The sequence below is a fragment of the Natator depressus genome, chromosome 7 (genome assembly GCF_965152275.1).
Source record: "Natator depressus isolate rNatDep1 chromosome 7, rNatDep2.hap1, whole genome shotgun sequence".
Lineage (NCBI taxonomy): Eukaryota > Metazoa > Chordata > Testudines > Cheloniidae > Natator > Natator depressus.
In genome coordinates this window covers 7,056,307-7,068,738 of record NC_134240.1, presented here as the reverse complement: position 1 = coordinate 7,068,738, position 12,432 = coordinate 7,056,307, and positions in this window count along the sequence as shown.

Sequence of the window (12,432 nt, the reverse complement as noted above, 5' to 3'; positions counted from 1 at the left end):
ACCTCTTTTCTTTGATGTGGATGCATGGGATACCAGGCAGCAGGACCTGTCTGCGCTCTAGAGTTTCTCTCATTTTCTCCTGTTTTACAGCATCTGGATGAGTGGGTTCTCTTCTCTTAGAAGCCATGAAAGGAGCAATGTTCTGTGGTGCTGAAAAACACCTAGGGAGACAGTTTTCAGAGTAACAGCCGTGTTAGTCTGTATTCGTAAAAAGAAAAGGAGTACTTGTGGCACCTTAGAGACTAACCAGTTTATTTGAGCATGAGCTTTCGTGAGCTACAGCTCACTTCATCGGATGCATAGCATATCGTGGAAACTGGTTCATTAGACTGGACTGGGACTTGAGAGCTTGGGTGAAATCTTGGTGCCACTGAAGTCAATACCAAAACCCTGATTCTGTTTCTTGTTCTGCTGCTGACATGCTGTGTGACCTTGGGTGAGTTGTTTCCCTTCTCTGAGTCTGTTTCTCCTCCCATTCTTTGCCTTTCCTGTCTGTTTGGAGTGAAAGCTATTGGGCACAAGGGTTGTCTCTTAATATTTATATGCACTGTGCCTCTAGGTACTACTGTAATACAAAAATAGTAATAAGAAAAAATGAAGGACACTCTAGATCTCAGAGGCCCTGCCGTCTATATCTGAGATGGACAAAGTTTCTTGTACCGTTCCTTTTTGAACCTCCCCAAATGTGCAGTTTCTTGACTCCTCGAATGCACCAAAACCAATTTAGATAAACACCTGAAGTTCGGAGGCCTTTCCTAAATCTTTTTCAGGTTCAACCATTGTTAATAAGATTATTACATTCTCCTAACCACTGCAGGAATGGCTATGTGAACTGATGGATTAAAGTTCATGAAAACTGATATTTGCCCTGTAATTTTTGAGATAAAAACACATAAAGCTTGGTATCTGTACTCAGCTGTGTAAAGTTAATTAAATGTTCCAAGAAGCATAAGTAAGCAGTGATTAAGTATTTATTCAGAGAAACATTTGAGAATCAGGAAGTTAAGTGTACTTGAGGTCTAGTTGGGAACCTGTCTAGCTCTTGTGTGGGGGGGGGGGGGAAGGTGAGAAAACCTGGATTTGTGCTGGAAATGGCCCACCTTGATTTTCATGCAGGTTGTAAGGAGAGTGGTCACTTTGGATAGGCTATTACCAGCAGGAGAGTAAGTTTGTGTGTGTGGTTTTTGGAGGGGGGTGAGGGGGTGAGAGAACCTGGATTTCTGCAGGAAATGGCCCACCTTGATTATCATACACATTGTGAAGAGAGTGGTCACTTTGGATGGGCTATTACCAGCAAGAGAGTGAGTTTGTCTGTGGGGGGGCGGAGGGTGAGAAAACCTGGATTTGTGCTGGAAATGGCCCAACTTGATGATCACTTTAGATAAGCTATTACCAGCAGGAGAGTGGGGTGGGAGGAGGTATTGTTTCATGGTGTCTGTGTATATAATGTCTTCTGCAATTTCCACAGTATGCATCCGATGAAGTGAGCTGTAGCTCACGAAAGCTCATGCTCAAATAAATTGGTTAGTCTCTAAGGTGCCACAAGTACTCCTTTTCTTTTTGTCTAGCTCTTGTTACCTTTAATGACAGACCTCTATTATGAACCAGTAGTTGTAAAAGACTTAATTCCACAGTGATCTTTGAATTTCAATTGGTGCCTATATATAGCGAGCTCAGTTTCTAAAGCTTTCGTACACTATGATAAATAGGTAACATCTAGTCTATTGTTTAGGGTATCAGGACAGGGTTATCCCCTATAGTGTGTTCTCCAGTGATCTCCAATCCAATTTGAAATATCTAAACCAATGGAGCCTCCACCACTTCCCTTGGGAGACCATACATATTCAAATAGATGTCATGATTAAGGAATGTTTCCTGCTATTTAGCCTAATTTCCCCCCTGTGCTAGACTTCATCCCATTACTCCCAATTGGACCAGCTCTAAACAACTCCTTTTCCTCCTTGGTGTAAACACCCCATCATTGATGTGATTGGGTGCCTTGGGCAGGCCACTCTGAGAATTCCACATTCAGGGCAGACAAACCCAAAAAATTGGTGATTTATTCTTTAATTAGATTCACCAAACCAGTAACAAAATAGCCTCTGCAATACCACACTGATTAACAAGAAACCAAACACAGTTCCCTTAGGCCCGGTCTACACTACGGGGTTAGGTCGAATTTAGCCACGTTAGGTCGATTTAAAAATGACTGCGTCCATACAACCAATCCCGTTCCGTCGACCTAAAGAGCTCTTAAAATCGACTTCTGTACTGCTCCCCGATGAGGGGAGTAGCACTAAAATCAACCATGCTGGGTCGATTTTGGGGTAGTGTGGACGCAAATTGACGGCATTGGCCTCCAGGAGCTATCCCAGAGTGCTCCATTGTGACCGCTCTGGACAGCACTTTGAACTCTGATGCACTAGCCAGGTACACAGGAAAAGCCCCGGGAACTTTTGAATTTCATTTCCTGTTTGGTCAGCGTGGCGAACTCAGCAGCACAGGTGACCATGCAGTCCTCCCAGAATTGTAGAGCGTAGAATGTTTCTACGCTCCCCCTATCATCTTCGTCCCTGAGGTTATCGCAGATTAGAAGGTGAAAAAACCGCACTCGCGATGACATGTTTTCCGAGCTCATGCAGTCCTCCCACACTGATAGGGCACAGCTTAATGCATGGAGGCATTCAGTGGCAGAGGCCAGGAAAGAATTAAGTGAGCGCGAAAAGCGGAGGCAGGACGCAATGCTGAGGCTAATGTGGGAGCAAATGGACATGATGAAGTGTCTGTTGGGGGAGCAAACAGATATGATGAAGCGTCTGTTGGAGCTGCAGGAAAGCCAACAAGAGCACAGACCCCCGCTGCTTCCACTGTATAACCGCCTACCATCCTCCCCATGTTCCATAGCCTCCTCACCCAGATGCCCAAGAACGCTGGGGGGAGGCTCCAGGCACCCAGCCACTCCACTCCAGAGGATGGGCCAAGCAACAAAAGGTTGTCATTCAAACAGTTTGATTTTTAGTGTTGATACAATAAGCAATGTGGCCTTGTCCTTCCCTCCTCCCCCACCCCACCCGGGCTACCTTGTCTGTTTTCTCATATTTTTTAATTAATAAAGAAAGAATGCATGGTTTCAAAACAATAGTTACTTTATTTCGAAGGGGGGAGGGTGGTTGGCTTACAGGGAATTAAAATCAACAAAGGGGGCGGGTTTGCATCAAGGAGAAGCACACACAACTGTCACACCAAAGCCTGGCCAGTCATGAAACTGGTTTTCAAAGCCTCTCTTATGCGCAGCACACCTTGCTGTGCTCTTCTAATCGCCCTGGTGTCTGGCTGCTCAAAATCGGACACCAGGCGATTTGCCTCAACCTCCAACCCTGCCATAAACGTCTCCCCCTTATTCTCACAGATATTATGGGCACACAGCAAGCAGCAATAACAATGGGAATGTTGGTTGCGCTGAGGTCTGACCTAGTCAGTAAACAGCACCAGTGAGCTTTTAAATATCCAAAGGCACATTCTACCACCATTCTGCACTTGCTCAGCCTATAGTTGAACTGCTCCTTACTACTGTTCAGGCTTCATGAGCCATGGGAGCAGGGGTAGGCTGGGGTAGGTGCGACCACGCAGTGCTGCCGGCTGGGAGAGCAGCCTGAGAAAGAAGCCTCCAGCTCACATGATATTCCAGGCAGGACTGAATCTCCATGAGACGAAACTTAAAGAAGAGAATGACCTGGAGTCTCTGGCTCCCATTCGGTGCTCTAAGAGGATAATAGCCACGTCTGTCCAGGCGCCCCGATCGACCTCACCGAGGTCTGCCAGGAGCACCCAGGAGATATATGATGGCTATCAGTCCTACTGCACCGTCTGCCATGAAGGCAAGGAGCTGCTGCTGTGTAGCAATGCAGTACTGTGTCTGCCAGCAGCACCCAGGAGACATATGGTGACGGTGAGCTGAGCGGGCTCCATGCTTGCCGTGGTATGGTGTCTGCACAGGTAACCCAGGAAAAACGGTGCAAAACAATTGTCTGCCATTGCTTTCATGGAGGGAGGGAGGTGGGCCTGATCGCATGTACCCAAAACCACCCGCGACAATGTTTTTGCCCCATCAGGCATTGGGTGCTTAACCCAGTATTCCAATGGGCAGTGGAGATTGCGGGAACTGTGGGATAGCTACCCACAGTGCACCGCTCTGTAAGTTGATGCTAGCCATGGTACTGAGGACGCACTCCGCCGACTTAATGCGCTTAGTGTGGACATACGCAATCGACTGTATAAATTCGGTTTCTAAAAATCGACTTCTATAAAATCGACCTAATTTCGTAGTGTAGACACACCCTTATAGGCATTCCAGCCCATGGCTCCCATCCAGGCATCCCAATCTACTATATTGGGAGGTTATTGAAAACCCATTTCATGATATGTGAGGTACTTACATACTTACTTACATGGGAGGTAGTTAGTTTACTAAGGATTGGCTAACCGCATGAAATTTGGGTAAGATCTGTGCTATATATTGACCTGGGGGTATGTGTCTGATCCTTTGGGTTTAGAAAGACTTCCATAGAGCCTAATTTGAAGCTGTTAACACCACTCTGTCACATGTGCATCTTTGGTTTCCAACTTAATCATCATCTACTTGTAAGGAAAGATGGATCCAAACTGGAACATTGCATTTGAACACACACACACACACACACACACACACACTGTTGTAACTTCCTGTTGGGGAAGTTATATAGAACCTAGACAGAATAGAATAGAAATTCAGATCCAATTTCAAATCCATAGTTCATGGTTCAGACGTCTAAATCTGTAATGGGCTGATCCAGAACTTTGAATCCAAAACATCCCCAAGCTTTGGAGAAGTTTGAATTCTTACCTAGATCCAGACTTTATGCCTCATCTTTGTAAAGGAACAAGCCAGAACTCTGAGTCTGAACACCAACAACTCTGGGAAGTTCAGATTTTGATCTGATTCCAGCTTGTTTCTATTAATAGGACAGCTCTTCATTTTGGATTTTTAGCTACTTTTCTACCCACATTACCTTCATGTTGGTCCCATATCCAGAGTCGATGTTAATTCGCTAAGAGTTGTGCAATGTATGGGCTGCCCCAAGGGCTGGATTTTTGGAGCTTACTGTTACTTAGCATTTTTCTGAAAGGCTTTAGAGAAGTTATTCTGGGGTTAAAGGGCCTGGCCATGCTCCCATGGAACTCCACAGGAGTTTCCCAATGACTGCACTGGGAGCAGAATCATGCCCTAGACATGTTAACGACAATGTGTAGGTATCAAGCCCATTGAAGCCAATAGCTAAGCTCCCATTAACTTCAATGGAAGCAGGATGAGTCCCTGGATTTTTCTACTCAAAGACTTTTGTCTGGGTTAGAAGACCAGGTCCACATTCTAAGGTCAGAGTTTGGTATTTTGACACCTTGTTTCCCCTATCACCTTATTTAATAATCCATTGCCTCCTAGTTATTTGCTTTCTCCTTTATTAGCCTGTATAAATCAAACTTGCATAGTTTTATCCTCAACACACCATCTATTTTGAAGCTAGAATAATGAATTGTGCTCCTGTTTTGGAAAAATTCCTGTGTCAAGGGCTCACCTTGGTTTTAGAATTCAGATGTCAAGATTTAGAGGGGAAACACTGAGAAGCATAATAATGTGCAGCCAATGATAACTTAGCCCTGCACAGAATGCAGAGCAATGAACAGGCAGTTGCAAAATACCAAGGACAAGGAAACAGCCCTGCCTGCTCTCTCTTTTCATTGGGTAAGAGCCCGACGTTGCTTCTACTGGAGGCCCAGCAGTGGAGTGGTTGATGAAAAACATTCTTCTCTTTCATGACAGTAAACGTTTTCTTGAGGGGCAGAATGAATTTCAGGATCAACATCACCAAGTATCTTAACCTGCCAAGATGCTCTGGACAGGAAGTTGGTTTCATGCTGTGAAAGTAAGGCTTTTTTAAAAAACACAGTAAGGCTATTGTCCCCAGGAAGACCCCAGGAGGGCATCCAAGGTCCACAAAGGCCATGAGGAGCAAAACTCACAGAGTAACTCCCATTTTCCCTCATTTTATTTGCTTTTCCATCACGGACTCACTGTGTGGCAAGTCACTTCTTCTTCTCTTGCCTCCATTTCCATCAGGCTGCTCTCATTTACACCCAGGGCACAACCTGCCCAGGAGCACAGGAGATGACTCAAAGGCACCTTTGCCCACCCCACCACAGCCCTGGATGCACTGCGTGCTCCTCATCCAAAGCCAAGGTTGTAGGCTGCAAAGCCTTCTTTAAGTGCTAGCAGTGTGGAGTCTGCCGGTTTCTGTATATAGTCTGCCCTTTCTAGGAACTGGATCGGGCTATAATTGAAATGCCCTCCTATTATAGTCTCCATAGCAAAATTTGTGCCATACAGTAACACTGCTGTCCTTGAAATTCCAAACTAGTCGACCGTGCTGTCCTCAACGGCTGCCTTGAGTTCCTCTCATTCAGTTCTATTCTTGACCCATTCCAGTGTAGCTTCTGTCCTCTCCACTCCAATGAAACTGCTCTCCCTAAAGTCTCTAATGACTTCCTCCTGCCCAAGTGTCATTGTTGCTACTTCATCCTCTTCTTTCTCGACATCTTTTGAAACAGTCAGACATTCCCTAATTAAAACGCTCCTCTGTCTTCCATGAGTCTGCCCTGTCAATGTTGTGTGGATGTCCCCCAGGGCTACATAACTGACACCCTTATCTTCCCCCATCTGTAGGTGATCTTACCTGCTTGCATGGCTTTGACTGCCACCTTACTGCCAATGAGTCACATCTACCTCTCCATCCTGACCTACCTTCCTCCATCCCATCCAACATCTCGGCCTGGCTCTGACATCTGCTTCTAGGCATCCTGCCACTCCTTGAATGAAACATGGCTAAAAATGAGCTTCTCATTTACCCTCCCCCTTCCATCTTCCTCTGTCGCTTGTTTTGACAACACTGCTTTCCTTCCTCTGAGGATTTGGGGGGTGAGGGGGGTGTCTGTCTACATATAATTTATGAGTTCTGGCTGATTTTACAAAATTGCTGTACTACTGGATGCCTCAGTGGAATCAGCCATCTACTGTCAGGGCTGGTGTCACATCCCTCCCAGACCAGGGACAATGGAGAATCATTCACATGAACCATTTTCATTCAAATGGGAACACCTTAGGACAATGGGATGGCCCCATCCTAAGTGAAATCAGTCTCCAACTTCTCTGCAGAGTGCTGGGGTTTGAAGCAGTTGAATTTCCCCAGAAAGGGAAAACAAAGGAACTAGGTATTAGTGCTAGCCTTTAAAACCACAACGGCTGACAAAGAGGAATGCTTTCATAAGGGACGGGCCTCGTGTGACTGCAGGACCAGTCAAGAAAGAAGGAAGCTGACTTCAGGAGAGAGAAAGAAAGAGATGGAGATTCAATGATGTGGAAGAGAAGCCATGGCAGGAAGGTGATCCTGGATTCCCTAGAGGACTCTGACCAAATCTCAAAGAATGTCCACGAACGGTGAGAAAACTGGGGCAGGATGGTGTACAGCTGTTTTATTTTTGTCTAGATCTGTGTATTTCTTGTGCTAGCTAAAATAAAGAGTAATTATGTTAGAAACCTTTGCAAATCCTGTGTGTTATGTGCTTCTACAATCACCTGCCCCTGGAGAGACAAACTGTAACCCAGGAGCTCTGGGACAGGGTGTGTTTAAGCTATTGGAGAGCCTGGGGTCGGGGTCAGCACTAGTCCTGGAGACCTCAGGCAGCTGGACTGTAAAAGGTCCCATTTCCATGAAGGGGTGACAGACAGACTAGGGAAGCTTAAGAATCTCTGATTCTATGACATTGGCTCTTTCATGCTGCTTTTCCCACCATAAACTCTCCAAGACTTTTCTTTCTGTCCAGAACATTAACCCCGCAAGCAGGCCATCCTCATCTTGCACGTGGGTCACTGCAACCTCCCCAACAACTGGCCTTCCTAATGCCGCCCTTCCTTGCCTCACTCTCCTCTGTTCAGCTCACTGCTGCTAAAGTCATCGTCCTGGCTCATCGCTCAATATTGTTACCCCCTCGTCAAGTCTTTTTGCTTGTTCCCCCACTTCCATTGTGTCCAACACAAACTCTGGTCCTAACCTCCCAGACCCTTTCCAGCTTAGCTCCTCCGTGCTTCTTCAGGCTCTCCTCCCACTGGGCCTGGCTGCTTTGCTCTGCCAACATGGAGGACCTCCATTATCCACTGCAGCTGTGATTCTTCTACAAGCCCCTTCTTCCAGGCTGTCCCCTGTGACATGGAGCCTCTTTCCCCAGATCAGTTCACACAGCCATTGCCCTGTCCTCCTTCATGTCCCTTCTTAAATTCCACCACTACTGCAACCTCCAGGATAAACTGCCTGATGATCACGGCTAGGCCAGTGATCCGATAATGATCCATTAATACCTCTTAGGTACACCGGATAGAAGACTGGAAGAGCGACTTCTGGAACATTAAGTCCAGTCCCCTTGCTCTTGCAGGCAAGCCCATCACATAATCTCATGTCTTAATTATTAAAAACCCTCCAAAGTGTACACACAACGAATATATGCAACTGCATTCTTGGCTTCCTCTCTCCCCACCCACTGCCTCTTGTTCTGTTTGATTGCAAGACCTTTAGGGCAGGGGATGTGCGGTCTGCCCACTTAAAGGCCAGGAGGCATGGGGCTGGCCAACCCTGTTCAATTTGCTTTGCCTTGCCATGCCTGCACTGAGTGTAGAAGTTAAAAAAAGAGAGGAAGCCCAACTGTGGAGGAGAGCAATGGAGCTGGGTTATGGCTGGAGAGCTGAGCCACAGGACTGCTGTGGGGGCCCCTGGAACAAGGGGCCTGGCTCCAGGGAGACAGTCCTGGGGCTGTTGTTCCACAAGGAATCTGGAGCTCAAGAGGGATGATGAGCCTAAAGAGGGGTGAAAGATGCTTCACAAGTCTTTCGTTTGTAGTTCTGAGCATAGGCGCAGACTCTGTGGGTGCTCCGGGGCTGGAAAAAAAAGAGTGGGTCTTCAGCACCCACTGGTAGCCCTGCCGATGAGGTCCTCCCGCATGCCCCCAGCACCTCCTGCCCACTGGTGGGCCTCACGATCAGCTCCTCCGCCTCCCGCCTGCCAGTGATCAGCTGTTCAGCAGTATGCAGGAGATGCTAGGGGGAAAGGGGAGGAGTGGGGATGGGAAGATGCAGGGCAGGGGTGGGATTTGGGGGAAGGGGTGGAGTCGGGGGGGCCTGGAATGGAGCAGAGGTTGAGCCCCCCGAGAACTCAGAAAATTGGAGCCTCTGGTTGTAAGTTCTACTGAGGGCCCCCAGGGAGAAGCCCTGGGACCATCTACTCTGGAAAGAAGAGTGAGGTTTTGTCAAGTTCTGTGGTCATTTAGAAAGGCTTTGCTGCCACCTGAAGGGACTTGAAGAGGCCAGCTTGGGGCCTGACCAGTTACAGCTGGACTAGGATATCTCAGTAGGGGACTGAACTTTTAAGTGGTCTGGCCAGAGGGCTTGATCATAGAAGACAGAGGTAGCCAACAGAGGGAAGCAACCAAGGGGAAGGCCCAGCTTCACCATGCTGCACCTAACCACAAAGGGCTGTGACAAAGTGACTCAGCTAGGTGTGACGTTGCCGGGTTTTTCTCAATGACAGTTCTGCTGACTGGCCTGCCAGGCCTGTTAGTGGCCCCTTTGCTTTGTGACTAGGTCCTCCTCTGGCTAGGTCACTCTTGAGTCTCTCCTCTTTCAAAGTAATTCAGAGTCCAGTCCAAAAGCCAGGAAAAACCCAAAGTCTAGCCGTCTTCATGCCAGTCCCTTGGCCTGGATCTGGGGCTTGTTGTTCTTGACCTCTTTCAAGAACAAGTCTGCCCCTTCTCCTTTTGGACTGGGGGAGAAGTAGGGAAACCCAGGCCCACCCTCTCCCCTGAGTTCCAGTCCAGGGACCCAGTTTTAGGCAGCTAAGGATTGTTCCTTCAGTTCCCCGCCACTCCCCTGGGCTTCTCCTACACTTCCTTGCTTGTCAGCATCTTCCCCAGGCCTGTGAATGCTGATATTCCCACAAAGCTTTGTGGCTTCTTCCCAGCTGGTTACTGAGGAGCTTCTGCCAAGCTGCTCCCAGCCTCTCCAGCTGTAGCTGGGCTGTGTTTCAAACACTCCTTCTGGCACCCCCAGTACTCCTCCTGGAGCTGGGGTTGTGGTTCAGGCAGTCTCTCCATCTCTTCTCCCCAAGACAGGAGAGTCACAGCTCCCTTCCATGCAGCTGGACTTGTAATGTGGACCAGCTGTAGGGCCTCAGTTTGCTGCTCCTTCAGCTGACTCCTTTTTCCCCAATTAGTCCCCAGGTTCAGGCAGTTCAGCAAGCCAGCCTCCTCCTACTGGTGTCTCCTTCCTAGTAGCTCATGGGGAGAGGCCTGTACACCTCTCAGGGTTGGGCCCCTAACTGGAGCGTCTCCCTTTCAAGGCTCCTCTTACAAGACTGGCAGATGCCATGCAGATGTGATGGGGCAGGATTGCCTGCACCCACAGTTGCTCCTTCACCCCTTCTTGCCTGGGGCAGGGATTGTACACCCCGTCACAGGGGCACAGTCTGATGAGTTGCTTCTGTGCATGTGGGGCTGACTCTGGGGCAGGGCTCTATAGCAGGATGCCTCTCACTCATGTTTTGCACAACACAATGGGATTCTGATCCTCACTGACCCAGAGCTACTGAAAAGTCAATCAATAACATGGCCACGTATTATGTAAAAACAACAAGTTCTGTGATGCACAGTGTTGACCGAATGATGATTAATGAAAGGCCCAGAATGGTTCTGTTGTGATTTCCATGGTTGGACAGAATGGTTATATAGCTTGGGGTGAGAACTAGCTTCAAGAGGAAGAGATCTAATATCAACTCTAAATGCTGTGGCCTTCCTGCTGCTGGAAAATACAAGTGGAAGTGCCTCCTAGGAGGGGAAAACTCCTCCAAACACTACTCTGTTTTGCCACTAGATGAAGCTCATGCTGCATTCTAAATGACCCTGCGATGGATGCATCGTTTCTTCCAGCTAGAGTTTGCTGTTATAACACAAATTCCCCAACCCAGGGTGTACGTGTGAGGAATGAGAGAATCTTTATCTTATACCCTCCTGTCCTTCTGCCTACTACACCTCTCCTGAATTTCCACCAGGCTCTGTAAGTTGCACCCATCTGGAATACCAAATCAGTGCTCTATATGTATTCAATCCTGATTTTTAGTTTTTCAAAAAAAAAAACAGGAGGACTTGTGGCACCTTAGAGACTAACAAATTTATTTGAGCATAAGCTTTCGTGGGCTACAGCCCACTTCATCAGATGCATGCTTATGCTCAAATAAATTTGTTAGTCTCTAAGGTGCCACAAGTACTCCTGTTCTTTTTGCGGATACAGACTAATACGGCTGCTACTCTGAAACCTTTATTTTTTCAGTGACCCTCCTCAGTGCTGATGGTGGAAGTGTTGGAAGGAAGCAAACCAGGTGGGTGAGGAACAAATCGCTTTTCAGCATCAAGTTGAATGCAATCATTTGCAATGAGGTTCCTCTTAATTTTGTTTTTTTCAGATAGGTTTAACACCGTTTGCAGTGCGTTGCGTTGTTTGGAAATACTGGCTAGTGCGTCCAACAACATCAGTTCAGGGAATAGAGCCTTCAAGGGGTCGTAGGTGCAGGAAGGAAATCTCAGTGTAAGCCCTCTGTAGCGATTTCAACAGGGAGCAGCACCGGTGGGTTTTCTGGATCTCTACCCTTGATTTTAGCATCCCATGTGCTTTTCAGGAGATAAGTTCTGTCTAACAAAGCAGGATTAGGAGCAACAAGAAAATAAGTCTCTGGAAAGAATGAGAGGCAGAATCTACATCTGCTACATGTAAAGACAGTGCCATGTCCTGTATCTCCTCTAGTTTAATGTCTGAGAAGAAACAGACGTGCTCAAACTCAGGCTGCTGTTGCAGGATGCAGCTGGAGGTAGATGGGGGGAAAGTAGCACCAAGATAGCGCTATGCCTCAGTGTGCAATTAGAATTCCCTAGACAAGAGCTGCTGTGGACTTTGGCAGACGATTGGTCAAAAAATCCTGCCCTTATGTTTTGGAGTTTTTTTTGCTGTGAATAAATAACATGAGTCATTCAGAGTTAGCTCTCAGTAGAGAGAAGCATTTGGGGGTTGATAGCATTTCCCAGGCACGTGCAAAAGGCAGGCCGATTTACGAGGGCTCCCAAGCAGAGCTGCACATCTTGGGAAAATGCGAGTGCGCAAAGTCCAGGAAACCATCTTGCCTCCGTCACAACCTGCCCCTTCCTGGACACACACCATGTTCCACACCAGTGTTTCTGGGTCACTAACACTGCCTTTTTACCCCTCTCTGATTGGTCTGTGTCCCCCAGAAACTTAAGGGACCCGAA